The 15,040-nt window shown below is 35.5% G+C and overlaps 1 long non-coding RNA gene across 2 annotated transcripts in view; it reads right to left on the bottom strand.

Moving 5' to 3' along the window:
- Positions 1–15,040, bottom strand: part of LOC129447943 (uncharacterized) — a 102,179-nt gene that overhangs the window by 47,670 nt on the left and 39,469 nt on the right. Inside the window, exons 3-5 of one of the 2 annotated variants that reach the window (XR_012371519.1) lie at positions 6,763–6,863; positions 6,480–6,566; positions 4,909–5,154 (exon numbers count right to left, since the gene is read on the bottom strand). This is a non-coding gene — a long non-coding RNA (uncharacterized lncRNA). Of the gene's footprint in view, positions 1–4,908; positions 5,155–6,374; positions 6,567–6,762; positions 6,864–15,040 lie in introns of those variants that run through there. The other variant, XR_012371518.1, reaches the window with a different exon arrangement.

The following is a 15,040-nucleotide window of genomic DNA, read 5'->3' as shown; positions in this document are numbered from 1 at the left end:
GAGGACATTTAGATTTTTTATATTTAATGCTTTAAATGTTTTGAAACATCACAGAAAGTAACAGATGAAATTGTCAGAAATGTAGATTAACCATGACCATGATGGGTCAGATCAATCATCACCTGTTTAACCTACAATACATAGCTCAAATTCTATCTTTTCTTAAAGAGGCAACATCCATTGTTGTAACACCACAGACATTAAGTTGGGCGACACAACTTAAAAATGTATTTGTAAACAACTTTGAGTACATAATAAACTCTGTATTCACTGAAGGACTTTTTGTGTTAAGGGCAGCTGGCAACACGACCACAGTGCAGGGTAACATTGATGATGATGATGATAATAATAGTAGTAATAATAATTTAAAACCATAATTGGCAAACATGTCAACTATTGTCATGAAGGCTTGCTTTCGTCCATATGTATGACTATCGTCGATAAACATGTTTAGTTGTGGCCGTGCTGCCAGCTGCCCTTAGAGTAAATCACTTTTGTTATTTGTCCACCAATGCATGTATATGACAATAAAGGCAAAAAACTGGTGTAGTCCAGTAATTTTTTTTGCGTCTGTATACTTAAATATAGCTTTACACAAGCATAATGTTAATATGTTAGCATAATATTCATATAAAGAGTATACCAGATTTTTTTTCAAGCATTTCCATTTTTTGTCTATTTGTCAGCAGATTTATCACCAGAATATCCAGTTACGCTTGACCCCCCGCCAGAGAATAAGATGGAAAATGGTAGACATTATAAAACATTTCTCATTTGAATTTCTTGTATTTATTTATTATTATTTTGTCACTGTAATAGATTTATTTCAAAGTTTTTATTTTCTCAACACTATTGAAATGTCTTATGTCTCACATGTTTATTTCAGGAGGTTTTCCTCACTGGGTTTGGGAGATTGCTGTTTTGATTGTGACAGCTTTGTTTCTGTCTGGGATTATCATCTGTTGCTGCGTGAAAGTAAAAAAAAAGTGAGCTACTCTACTAAAGTTATAGTAATTTAGACATGTAGCCTACAATGTTTGTAGATACTGGCATGAGTAAAAAAACTAAACACTTCAAGCATATTACCACTGCTGTTATAGTGAAATTGCTTAATATATTTATTTTTATAATATCTGTATAATAAAACCTAACTTTTGGAACATTTTTCTAATTCTTTGCTTACAGGCCTAAGTATGGTCCTGCTCCAGATGAACTTCTTTAATCCTGGTATGTACAACATAATTTGTGTTTTGTTCTACAGTTGATTATGATGGATAAATGAATAATGAAGTTCCTATCCTAAATAATACCCTCTTAAAAATAAAGATGCTTAAAAGGTTCACAGCGATGCCATAAGGGGCTTTCTGACCGCTTAGTTTGGGTACTGATTTACTAGTACTGGGGCGATTTCCAGAGAACTAATTATTCCCCAGAACCATTTTCCCATTGGGTTTCTGAAGTGTATGTACACAGTGTTGTACCATTTGTACTGATGGCCGATTTGAAATCAGCAGAATTGGCAGCAGAATTCATGCAGTGATGGGCGACACTGAAAGTATCCAGACAGCAACATGCCCCAAACAATAAGCTTATATATATATATATATATATATAATACACATTTGCAAATACCTACATACTCTCGCCATATCTTCATCTAAATGGTCACAGAAAGACAATATACGAAGTACTGGATTAGTGGCTGAAATGTGCAAAATAACAACATACTTTTTTTTAAGACTAAACTTATACTTGGGCGAATTTGACATGTTAGACTCTAACAGATCAGATTTCATGCCTTTGCCATAGTGAAGGCATGAAATATCACTGTGCTGTCTGCATACTTTGTTGAAAACAATGATGACAGATGATTACAGTCCATGCAAGGATAGATCAATATTTGGAATATATCCATGGAAGATATCAATATTTCTTCTGTAATATTTGGAATAAAAGTGCACATGTATGTTATTGTAAACACCTGTCATGGACAAACATCACAAGCCCATCTGGATGATTGACACGCTCGCGCTGTGCCATTAGAAATGTGATTACACTAAAATTGTCCCCAGTTCCTATGGTGTGAATATGCTAAAAAGCGGGTAGTCCCACAAATAGTTTGGTTACTATAAAAAGGTTTCTGTGGTGCAAGAGGCCCTATAGAGGAACTGTTTTTGTTCCTCAAGAAATCATTCATTTAAAGGTTTTAGAACCATTTATTTCTTACCTTTTCATGAACTAAAAAAAGTTTTTGTACCACAAAGAACCTTTGTAAAACAGAAGAGTTCCTCAGATGGTTCTTCTAGAATCATTTAAAAATGATTCTCCTAAGGCATCGTGAAGCACCTTTATTTTTAAGAGTGTAAGTACAACTTATAGCTTGTTAGGTAAATCATGTAAGCTAGAGGTAAACCCTGCATATGTTCTGCATAGAGCAAAAAACCTAAAAATTAAAATTTACATAACACATGCAACAGTGCCGATAAAAACTTTTAGACTTTTTTGTTCAGCTTAAGAAAGAAAGAAAGAGTCAGATACATGTAAGATGGCATGACATTTATTAAACAATGTGAGAGTTTTCAAAATGGAAACAATGCATTGCTTCAATACAAAAGTTTGATGTCTTGAAAACTTCTAGTCAATGCATTTATGACTTTATATAAAAGACTTTATATAAAGTTATCATGACTGTATTTCTGTACACCAGCTTAAATGAATAAGCACTGGATTTATATGCACAGGCTTTCTAGCTATATTATACCTATATTAACTGCGGTATATGTGCTGTGTATGCACTACTATTATAATAATTTAAGACCAAAGTGTTGTACAGTAAATAGATTTGGATCAAAACAGACAAAAATAATGCTTTTCCGTTTGCTTTTTCTGCTTCTCAGCTGTGGAACACACTTCCATCTGAAAAAGAGATTATACAACATATTACTACGCTGAAATGTTCACTATGTGCCATGATAAATGATGATAAATTCATGTTGATGACTGTATTTTAAGTAGTTTATTTTGAATATGATTTTCAAATTATTATATACATTTTAATAATACTGTTTAATATGTTGATATATAATATACATACTATGTGTAATAGTATGCTAATATGGTTTATAACAAACCCATTTGTTGTGCTGGATGAAAAAGTCATGCATTACCATATAATCTTTTTTTTAACAATTCTTACTTTCAATTATATTAGTGCTGTTTAAGCAAATACATTTCTGTGATTAAAAACATACAATAATTTGAATGTTGAAGTGATTTATTTCTATATAGGCCTACCTACACAATTTTACAAAATAATTTAGCAGCACGTGTATTTATTAAAGTCTTAGTGTATAGAACTGCGTATTTGTTCTGTAACCAGACAACTGAAAACACATGTAAGGATTTTAATGTTTTTGCATCTGTTGTTTTCTATCTTCTCTCAACTGCAACATTTCAAACTCAATGTTAAGCAACGCCATTTGACCCCATCACACAGCATTTAACCTTCTTATCCTGTCTCAAAGACATTGTTCAGCCACATCTAAGCACACAGCAGCTTCATACCAGAATCAAACTGCACTGAGAGGCAACATGATGTCTGGCCTTGTGCACAGTTACTTATTTAAAGTGTCTGCTTTGTGAATACAGCCTCAGGGGTCGAGAAGGAGAGCTGACTAGGGCTTTTCAAACATTTTGTCTGGCTTTGTGAACAATGACCTCTTATAGATAGAGTCTGATTTGCACTTTCACAATCACATTGTTGTGTTTGATTGCTGCTTGCTGTTCTACACTGTAAAAAATCCAACTTTAAAATGTTCATTCAACAAAGAACATTAAGTAACTTGAACAAAGATTTCTTTGATGAAGGGCGTCAGTTGATTATTTTGTGTTCACTGAATGAAAAGAGCATAATCATTCAGCTAACAAATATTATTTTGTTGACTGGACTTTTATTTAAAATAATTTTTGTCCAATTCGTTCACCCGACTTGCCAACCTGAGTAATCTGAACAAGCAATTCAAAAAAAAAAACAATGGTCGGAATGGTTCCCAGCATGCATTGCGACATGTTCACTTCTTTGGTTAATATTTACTAAAAAAGATGACTGTTTTAGTGTTTGCTGGATTTATTTATGTTGTTATGTTGTTAATGTTAGTTATATGTTGTATTTAGAGTAATTTTTAAAGAATTATGTTTGTTCATTGTTACCATGATTGAGAAGTGTGTGTTCAGTGTAGAGGGCAGCACAATGAGTTAGCGCGCATCATTGTTGCCTCACAGCAAAAAAGGTCTCTGTTTCAAAAAAGGACTAAGTCAACCAAAGACTTTGTTAAGGAGACCTTTCTTTGTGGAGTATGCATGTTCTCTCTGTGACATTGTGGGTTTACTCCCACAGTCCAAAACATGCAGATGCTTTTATCCAAAGCGACTTACACTGCATTAAAAGCTAGACATTTTTATCAGTACTTGTGTTCCCTGGGTTTGAACCCATGACCTTTTGTGCTGCAAACACAATGTTCTACCACTGAGCTACACAGGAACACAAGAATTGTCCTTTACCCAACTTGTATGTGTATTAACTTTATGGATAGATGCTGGAATACAGTTGTAATAGTTGAGAGGACTTAAGTCACTAGTTGAGTAAACTTAGAAATTTGCTAATAGCCTAATCAGTTTAAGTTGGTTCAACTTTTGGTGTAAGTTGTCATTGCTCAGTAAATTGAGTTAGGTGAACTACATCATCCAAAAGTTGAGTAAACTCAAAAAAGCTGTGCAGCAAGTTGCCTTGAAAATGTAAGTTAAGTCAACTTTTTTATTTTTTACAGTGTAACATGCTTTGTCTAACAAATATGCTATGTGACGGGATATCCTAGAGGTTTTTTATTAAAGAAATCCATGTGACATAAACAAGAACCCCATTTAACAAAACATAAAACACACAAACACACTGTACGCAGCAAAATGACATTAAAGCATATGAGTCAAACACTTGCACTTTGCGGTTACATCATATCTGCTGGAGTTTACTCCAGGGGAAAATGGGTTATTTAGCTCCTTGATGTCGTATTTTCCTTTCTGCCAAATGCAGAGAGAAGCAGGCAGACAGCCAGCTAGATTTATTTTGGTTCATTTTCAACTCCTCCTCTTGACTTCCTGTTTGAAATGAGAGAGTGAGATACATCAGGTGATTTTTTTTGCCATGCCATTGGCTACTAATTGTTGGATGTTCTGACGTTATTGCTTGGGTTACAACAGACCACAAAGATGTAACTAATGTAATTGAGGTAAAACATAATTGAAATCTGCACTCTCTCTTCGCCGAAAAACCACATATATAAAACTTTATATTTGTTGTCTGTTTCTTTTTATTATATCTTCAGGGTCACACGATGCCAATTCGCTTTTGTAAGTTTAAAGGAACAGTATGTAAGAAATGTATATCAATTAATCATGAAATTGTCCTGATATGTCACTAGACATTAATAAATCATTTTTATTTCAAATACTTATATCACTGACAACAGTAGTCTGGCCAGGATATTATTATTTAAAAAGTGGAGTTGCAGCCCTCAACTGATGTTTATGTTGTCATTTTGTGTATTGGCCACCAGTTGTGTGATTGCAGTACCAGTTTTAGCCACAAGTTTTGTGATTGCAATACCAGTTTTGGCCACAATCCTACATACTGTTCCTTTAACTGATTTATAAATGACACACTTACTGAGTTAAAGATAACTGTAAGCCCATATCATTGGATATTTTTTGGTTACAGTACCAGAATATGTTAAATATTTGAATCGATTAGTGAGTGTGCTAATTTGTGCCATATTGACCATACTGTGGTTTAATAACAACAGAAGTTCTGCCAATAACCTGACTCAAGTGCAGATATTCCAACCCTATATCACGCAAATACGTGACTATTTCACGTATGGACCAACGTGAAAATGTCACGTTTTGCCGGGTTTGAACGTGAGCATGTCACGTTTTCTGTTTGTGTCACTTTCACATTTTTGTCCTATTTTCAAACCATTTTCGCTTCGGTTTAGGGTTAGATTTGGTGCTTGTTATATGTCACTTTAAGTATTTGTCACTTTAAGTATTGGTTTATAAAAAAAAAGATACAAGACTTATTCTTTTATATTTTCTAAACTTTAACCAATTGTCATTTTATGTAAATCTGGCCCTAAACTGAAGCGACAATGGTAAGAAATTAGGACAAAAAAGTTGAGTAACCAAAACGTGAAAGTGACACAAACAGAAAACTTGACATGCTCACGTTGGTCCATACGTGAAATAGTCACGTATTCGCGTGATATTGGGTTGGATATTCTGTGTCATTAAGTGTCTTCGAAATTGATATTGTGTTTCACCTGAGATGCATATACGCCAGCTAAACGTATGTGAAGCATTAGAGGTCGAGTGAGGTTTGAAGCAGAAAATGATCGATGAGTGGAGTAAGTGAATCAATAAAAAACATCTCTGTCTTCAGTAATTCAGCTTTCAACATACTCGCGACCCCTGACTCCTTGTCTGAGCTGACAAGCATGCATGCTATATTTAAGCTGTTAAAAAGAAAAATACATAAGCCAACTGAAGAAAAAGCATTTGTATTATCAAGTAATAGCCTACCACCTATGTACATTACCATAAAAACTAACCAAACTTTTTTCTGGAGACCTTGGCATTAGTGTATTGTCAAACTTGAATGATTTAAATCATAACCGTTAAGATTAAATTGTTTATTTGGGAATTCCTTACATTTCTTAGCTGGGAATGGAAAAACAAGCACTACTTCTCAGCCTTGTGCTTTTGGTGGGGACCACATTCCTCAGTGAGCTGTGTGAAACTCAGCCGTGAAGCTAGAAGTTTTAAAACACACAGATTATGAGCTAATTGTTGATGAAAGGACAGGAAACAATAGCTGTATAATATCAGTGTTGTTTCCTTTGCCAGCCTCATAACACGCCACATTCCCTTTCCGTGACTTGTTTTGTGAGCACCAAGCAGCAACAAAGCACAATAAGACTTATAAACAACTTAAACCTAAACACAGCAATAAACATCAGGAAACAACTCGCAGTAAAGAAATCAAGCATATAAACATTATTTCTTGTAAATTAGCTTTTTTTGGTCTGCCAACAAAGCGATATTTCTGAATGGCTTGAGGCTGGGATTAAGCAGAATTTAAAGTATTTGATGAACGTATATATGCACCAAGAAGAGTTTATGGTTAATTTTATTATCTCATTTTTAACAGAGGTGGAGTTTAGAGGCCTTCTGAGCTTCTCATTTATATGTTATGTGAAATACATTTCAGTACTAAAAATTTAATGAATAAATTAGAGGGATTAAAAAAACATAGTTTTGCAGATTTTACTAAGCATTTGTATTTCTATAATTTTGTAATCAGAAGCACAATATTAAAAGCTGACCTAACAGATCTATTCAGATACCTTAGTAGTATTAATGCTGGTTAAAGAAAATGTTGTGCACATATTACAGAACAAAAGCTTATACATATTACAAAAGCTCAAATGTTGGTGTATTCAGTGCTCTATTTCCATCTAATGCTTTTCTTGTGTCAATAAATCTTTCTTTGTATCATGGGCATCTTTTTTGCCATGGATAAAAGTGTTCATACTTGAATCCTGGCCAAAGGAGATGACTTTATATTTACTGCAGTCCCTGGGGCCTCATTTATAAAATGCTGCGTAGAAATCATCCTAAATTTATGCTCACGATCATTTCTCAAAAATGCGTACGTGTGACCCCTTGCTTTTTGCCTAACCACACTTTTTTACAGTGTGTGGAGCACAATAGGATTTATTTTAGTTTTAGTTAACTACTTTCTTGACACAAATAGGCTAATATAGAACAGCAGAGCAGACCTTGAGGAGAGGGTTAAAAAGCTTTACTTTTTTCAAAAAAATACGCTTTACCACAACTTTTAAGAATAAATTTAACAGGGTACAGGGATCTTTCATAATATGTAGAATATCATTGTTTTAAAAGTGGTGTCTGACGGTGAAATGCTTCTTTCCAGAAACTTCCCGGTTCGGCCACACCCTTTATGTGAGACTCAGAATACAAATTAACCCTTTGCACAATACATCCCCACATTAAAATACATAACAAAAATATATTTGGTTACTATGTTTTTCATGTTGAAGTAGCCATTGGTAATAGTCATTATAAATTTCCTTTAACCCAGTATTATATGATAACATACGAATAACCCTCATTTTATGTACAAATTTACCCTGAAAATTAGATAAAAGCATGTTTTCCATTATTGGAAATCGGTCAGATTGTCGGTGCTCAGACCATACGCTGCACATCGCAACAATTCGGTTGGCATGGCCATCTCCAGACATGCAGGACACCTTTTGAGCCAAACAAGTTAATGTTTAAGTTTTGTTTCATCAGACCACATGGCATGGTTCCAGTAATTCATGCTCTTGGACAGGTTGTCTTAAGCAAACGGTTTGTTTGCTTGTAAGCCAGCTTTAGAAGAGAATTCCTTTTAGAAAAAACTAATTGTTGCAGTGTGCGGCATATGGTCTGAACACTACCAATCTGACCTTCTTCTTCTGCCACCTGTAAAGCAATGTTGGCAGCACTCATGCTTCTGTTTTTTGAAGCAAGCTTCTGCCCATGACGCACAGCACAAGGTCTTGGAAAACCTCTGTATGACCCTGGCCACTGTACTGTAACTCAGTTTCAGGTTGTTATTGATCTTCTTATAGCCTTTGCCATCTTTGTGAAAAGCAACCATTGTAATTCAACATCAAGTGGTCAGTATGAGAGAGTTGTACTCAAGGCACCAAATATTAAAGGGACATTGCACGTCTTTTGAAAGTATGCTCATTTTCCGGCTGAGCATATTTCCAGCTTGAAAATGAGCATATTTAAAAAAAAAAGTGGAATGTCCCTTTAAGTTCTCTAATACAATATACACAAATTTGTAACATGAAGATAATGAATAAGACATGTGGCTTTGCATGGTTAAACAAAATACATTTATTATCACTTAGGGTTTACTCACTTTTGTTGTCACATATTTTAACATTAATGGCTATATATAATTTTTTTTAGAGGACAGCAAATCTATGAAATATGAGGGCTGTAAAGTATGGAGGACCTTTGCCTGAATGTATATTGTTGATTAATTGTGTTCACACTTGTTTACACAACAGCTACTATGATTTTGAAATTCTAAAATGTACTTTTCAAAAATAAACACACACACCCTGTGCCCCAATTCCTTACTGTCTGTTCTTAAAGAATCTGTTCTAGAATTTAAAATAAGAATTACGATGTCCCAAATGAATTTCCAGTGCAATTCCTAAGAGTAGATACATGCACACTGTAAAGGCTGATATAGCCCACAACTCATTGTGAGATGGAGGGGTTAGTAATGCTGCACCGATTTAAAAATTAAAAGATAGGTTTGAGAAGTGCTAATATTAAAGATCTCAATGTCGTCTATAACAATCTTTGCTTCTGTTACGAGTCCCAGTTTGTCTTTTGCTATGTATTAAAATGTATATACTTTCCCATAGCAAAAACATACTTTAAGGGCATAGTACAAGTAGGATTGGGATCTAAGATTTTTAGTTTGAAGTTATTTAATGCTTACAGAGATGTTAAGCTAGACACGCTAAGGAATAACATTAATATAATTAGATATGACTCAAAACCCTGTAGTAACTAAACATAAGTCATTTGACAAGTTCCAAACATTACAAGCCCTGGTCCTCTCTATACAGCAGCTTTTTTATTATTAATTGTAGCATGGCACATAGATAAACTATTTGTAAAGAGAAATGGAAGCTGCCATTATCTGGAGCTGGGTGTCAAACTTGAGGCCGGAGGGCCAAGTCTGGCATATTCCCTCATTTTTGGTGGCCCGCCAGAGCTTAAAAATTCATCACAGAGAAATCTGCACCGTAAAAAATTTGCTGTAATTATGCAGCTGGTTGCCAGTAACTTACTGTAAATGTTTCATGTTCATTTAACTTTGAACAAACTGTAGCCAGTAAATAACATACGTGTAAAATCTACAGTAAGTTACTGGCAGCTAGTTCCCAGTAATACCCAGGAATACTGTAATTTCTACAGAAATATTTTACAGTGTGAGCATGTCCTCACAACAAAAGCATGTGATTTGTTACCATATTAATTACCACATTAAGATGTGCACTTGAATACTTTATCAGTATTTGTCATTGGCTTCTACTTTCAAACCTAGGTATTAAATGAGTTATTATTACCAAAACCAATGGTAATCGATTGCAGATGTAACACACAATGTAATAAAATAATTGATACATTCCTATCTTACAGATACAACCACCCTCTTGAGAGCAACCACAACATGGTCACTATGTGAAGTCATGGTACATTCACAGTAAGCTCATACTATGGTCATAATTTTAGGGGAACGGCACACTCCTTCTGTTATAGCAGGACACACATGTCTGGAAAATAAGAGTAGAACGTCACCCTTCTTACCTAAATATCATAGGATCAAATTAAGGACACTTAACACTTCTATGCAGCATTTTATACTGCCATATACATGGTGTATAATGTATATACCATATAAAATGTCAACAACAACTTTATGGAATCAAAAAGCCTAAATAAAGGTTTTAGAAAGCTCACACAGATTGGAGGTAAAAGTGACCAGGATTCACAGTTTGTTTTGTCCAAGCATTGTGGCCTAGTGGAGTCAGACTTGTGTGTAACCCAGAGGTTGGTTGTTCAATTCCCACAGCTGGCAGGAAGGGATTCAATTGTTGGGGTGTTGCAGTGATAGTTGCCATGTGCGTGTGTTCATGACTTGCAGTGGGTGGCTTCACTACTCAGTGGAGGGGTTAAATGCAGAGACAATTACGTCTCTTTCACTTTTTTATTGCCTGTATATTATCTGCAATTAAATGCTGACGTCTCTGCGACATGTTTCCGATTAGCAAATGATAGAATATTAGTATAGAATAATAGTTTTCTGAGCGACATCTGGTACTTTAAACCATGTGCTTTATGGGTAGTATGAGCCATTAGTGAGTTTTTGTGTGGTTACAATTTTAGCTTAGTGTGAGTCACACATTGTGCCAACATTTTGAGGATCTTGTAAGCTAATGGTGACTTCACTGAGAGTTCAAAGTGTTGACTGGGTTTACTGTACATCATAACATTATATAACCTAGAGAAAATGTTATTGCAACACAACCAAAAAGGAGATCAACTGGAACGGTGACTCATTGACTGTCACGTTTTCTGGAGTGTTTTTGTATGATCTTTTCACACACCTGGAGTATCTCAAGTATTACTTTAGGAAATGCACTCACAGACTTATTAAGATGTCAAAGGGTTCCACCCAATAGTGCCAAATTGTGTTTACAGTGTGGTTTCAAACATGTCTCATGAGGACTGTGTCTGTTTTAGTACACAGTTCACTATAAATGTCGTTTAGTCCCTTTAATTCTGTTACTTTACAAATTCGATTTTGCTTTGATATACTCTTTGACATAAATAGCAGTCTTGCATTAGACCACAAATGATTCAACAATAATAGACCTGCATGAAAAGAAAACAGAATTATTTGCGCAGCTAAATAACTTTGAAGTATAAATGAATATAAACCAGTGGAAAATATGTAGAGACTCTACAGTGTATTCCAGACCTATATGCACTGAGCCTCTGCCAGATGGTTTGTCAAGTCATTCTTTGTCTAGATGGAGAACAGGAAGTTCCTTCCAAATATGGCTTTCATAGTAAACAGGTCACTGATATGTCTCAGTGAACTTTATACACATAATGCTCCTTACTATCACAACACAAACTTTACTGACGTTAAGTATAATGTACAGTATATAATCCGTTTGGAAGTATCCCCATAAGAGTTGATAGTTAGTATTAATTTCCCAAATACAGAAGTGGTGCCTGCAAGGACAATCTAAGTCCATCAGACTTCATGCACAAACTCTGCCTCTGAAATAGCTGCCTCATGAGGAATCAAGCAACATTATTTTTTGCTGTAACCATAGCAACAAAACAACATGTGTGTAAACATAAAGTGATGCGAGAAACAGTGTATTTCTGATAATACCCCCTCCCCCTCACACAAAAGCATCACACCCACACACACGCACACACACACACACACACACACACACACACACACACACACACACACACACACACACACACACACACACAGGTCTACAAAATTTTTTGAAGTGAGTTTTTTTTTACTGCTGAGATACGTAGACAGTCCTGTTTTCCCTAGAGGTGAAGAGGAAAGAGAAAGGAGGGTGGAGTTGAAAGCCGATGATAAATTATGACTAAGCAGAATATTTAGTTGTTGTAACCAAACACCATTAAAAACATTTTGCTTTCTGTTACTTTCCCCACACACTTTCTACTTCCTACTGTACTTTTTTATGTCAAGAAATGTACCAATTTCCTTCCCCATCCCATTTATAGGTCTACAATTTCAAACAGTTTCTGCCATACACCAGTTGGACATCAGTGCCCGGTTGCATGAAAGTCCTTAAGCTAAGAAATATAAGTTTAAGGGACCCCTTAATAAAAAATGGGTTGCAAGAAAAACCTTCAAGTGTTCACTTAGGTAATCATAAGGCTGTCAATAAGTATTTACCCTTAAATGCTAAAGTGTTACCTTAAGTTCTGCTATGCGTTGCTACAAAGTCCAATTTTCCCTAAAACTTAAGGGACTATAACAGGTCCCTTAACGTCACACGCGATGGCTGCTTTTATGGTTATTTAAGAAAAGTGAGTACCAACGCGCATTTCTAACGATCAAAATTAATCCCTTAGAGAATCGTCATGTGCATTTATTAGGAGAATAGTGGTTTGATTGTTAGTCAATCTAAAGTGCTTCGAGTTTTAATTACTTTTAGGTTTTATACATACAGTCTGTTATTTGCGACATTTCAGGCTTTGTTGGTTATTTTGAAAAACTGAGACATTTACCTTCGTTTGCGCCCCTTGTTTAAACGTAAACGTAAATTTCGCCTCTGAAACCAATTCTTTCTAAAAACTCCAGACAAAGTGGATATTATGAAAACCTCCGTTTGCACGCTTGCATGTAAACTGAGACAAACGGATGTTTAGGTAGCCAACGTCACAGTATGCACCAGTGATTGGCTTACGTGGGCTTGAGCTTCTCTTGACGGCATATATGCACGGTTACGTGTAAATGAACACTTTTCTGAAAACTGACGTGTGTGCACGATTTTATTTTTGAAACCGGAGAGGTTGAAATGTCCGATTATGAAAATAGCCGCCCACGTGTAAACGTAACCTCATTGTACACAAATCCGCTGTCTGTTGAGCTGCATGCGTTGATTTGTTTACGCTGTGAGATCTTGTAACTATAGCAACCGCTTCTCCGTTGCCGTGTTTTGGCAGAGACTAAAATACTTAGTATAAACACTTAGGTAAGGATCACAGTTAAGACCTTTGTTGCAGCGCTCTTAAAGAAATCCCTTACCTCAGGGATTTTTCTCCCTCAGGGAAACCCTCACTTAAAAAGTTTCATGCAACCGGACACAGTTCTTAAACCCAGCCAAACTACTGCATAAGAGATCTGTCTGTGTGAAATGCATACACTGGCTCTTCTGGACATTGGTAGACAGTTGAGATTAGATTACAGTATGTTGTAAAAATGATATACACACCTGTGTTTGAAGTAAAGAAAGAGAAACATAAGGTCTGTTTACACACACACACACACACACAGAGCTACTAAAGTAGCTGCTCTGTCAATCAGAGCAGAGCTCAACATTATTATTCATGACACCAGAGATGATGCAATTGGCAAAAATTGCAGTTGGATTGCTGGCTCTTTACAAAATACAAGTGCTGCTTATAATTATATTGAAAACTGACTATAACTTACCCTGTGTCTCAATTCGTTCCCTAGCTCCCGAGGTCGTGAATCAGTATATCGTGTACACAGGTTCGGGCACTGGTAAGGACCCTAGCTCACTTCTCATTGGGACAATGTTCACTTATTTTTCTGTCACGTGGCTGCTTAAGCGCGTAATCACTCACAGCTGTTACTCATCAACAACCGGCAAAACCAACATCTCTCTGACTTAATTTTAAACAGTACATTGTGAAAAATGCTGTCATTATTCTCTTACATATCTGTGCATAAAATTGGAGGCTTATAATTACATTTTAAATGTAATAAATATATTTACCATTTTAAATAAATATTATTATTTTAAACATTGAGTAGATTGTGGTCCCTTACTGTGTAGTAATGTGTGTTTATATTTACAACTAAAACAAACGTTTGTCTTTATAAAAGTTCTGTAACATTTCATAAAGTTTATTGAGTTGGATCACGTGATGTTCGGTTGGCGAGCTTCAGAAAAGGTCACGTGATTTCCGGTTAGGGAACATAGGGACCATCGATGCTCACTGGTTTTTGCGTTGCATTGTGGGAATTTTTAGGGAACGAACGTTCCAGTGCACTGAACGGATTTTGCGATTGAGACAGCCCTTAAAATGGCCAACTCCCTGAACAGTGCCCTGACTACTGAACAAGGGAGCTGATTGAGACACACGGTTAGTCAGTACTTACAGTAAAGTATTTACTAATTTCACTGAACTAAACTTGTGATTACAGTAATAGAGATTTTTAACAGTATTTGTCACGTGTGTCGCTATGTACAATAAACACATATTTTTCCTTTAAGCAGATATCCTGGATGTTGTGTTTTCCATTTTTAAGGTAGTGTCTAATGGATGCTGTGTAGGGTTTTATATTATAGATTTATGTGTGTATGATTGGAAAGCTTAGTTTGATTTTGAGTACAGGTGTGGTTTTGAAGGAATTGTTCAATTTTACTAGAATATTAAAGAATATTTGCTGCTAACACTTAACTGCTGGGATTTACAAAGTGGCCTGTCAGTGTGGAAAAACACTTTCAGATAATGTGCCCAAGCAGAAAAACATTTAAACTACGAGCAAATAAGCGTTCTATTTCTTCATGTA

This window comes from Misgurnus anguillicaudatus, chromosome 10 (genome assembly GCF_027580225.2).
Source record: "Misgurnus anguillicaudatus chromosome 10, ASM2758022v2, whole genome shotgun sequence".
NCBI classification, from domain to species: domain Eukaryota; kingdom Metazoa; phylum Chordata; class Actinopteri; order Cypriniformes; family Cobitidae; genus Misgurnus; species Misgurnus anguillicaudatus.
The sequence above is the reverse complement of the archived record's forward strand: the minus strand, read 5'-3'. Positions and strand labels throughout refer to the sequence as shown.